Here is a 766-nt window from a genome sequence, read left to right as displayed (position 1 = left end):
GTCCCGCATTGCAGATGCATTCTTTACCATCTGAGCCACTAGGGAAACCCAAGAATACTGGAGTGGGTAGCCTATCCCTTGTCCAAGGGATCTTCCTGACCCAGGGATTGAACCGTAATTTCCTGCATTGCAGGTGGATTCTTTACCAGCTGAACTAACAGGGAAGCCCCTGGGAAGCCCTACCAATTGTCAAAAGAATTATGTAGACTAGAATGGAAGATTCCTGATACTAAATGGCAACGGGCAGACTGACCCTTTCTTTTGTGTCTTCTCTCTCTCTCTTTTTTTTTTTTTTTGGTGGGATCTTAGTTCCTGGACCAGGGATTGCACTCGGGTCATGTCAGTGAAAGTGCTGAGTTCTATCAACTGATCCATGAGCAAATAGACTGACCCTTCCATTGATGATGCTGATGGCCTGGTCCTGGCAGGACCTCAGGTCACCATCCTGAGCATCCTCCCCACAACCTGTCCTCTCTGAAGTCTGCAAGATTGGATCCACTTCATGGTGGGTCCCCTGGAAGTTAAATTCTACCATAAATGTCCAATTTCAACATGCTACTTACTCCACTTCTCTTTTTCCTCAAGATGAAAGCACAACAAGACCCCCATCCTTTGCTTATTTACCATCTTTGCACCATTTTATTAAACATCTGCACTCTCCCATCCCCCACACCACTTCCAAAGTATGCTTTCTAGACATAAATCACAACATTTCAGTCCCTTCTTCCAATCATTTAATCACATAACACACCCCCCCCCCCCCAAA

This window comes from Bison bison, unplaced genomic scaffold (assembly GCF_000754665.1).
Source record: "Bison bison bison isolate TAMUID 2011002044 unplaced genomic scaffold, Bison_UMD1.0 scf7180017864480, whole genome shotgun sequence".
In the NCBI taxonomy this organism is placed as follows: domain Eukaryota; kingdom Metazoa; phylum Chordata; class Mammalia; order Artiodactyla; family Bovidae; genus Bison; species Bison bison.
This window is presented reverse-complemented; position numbering follows the sequence as displayed.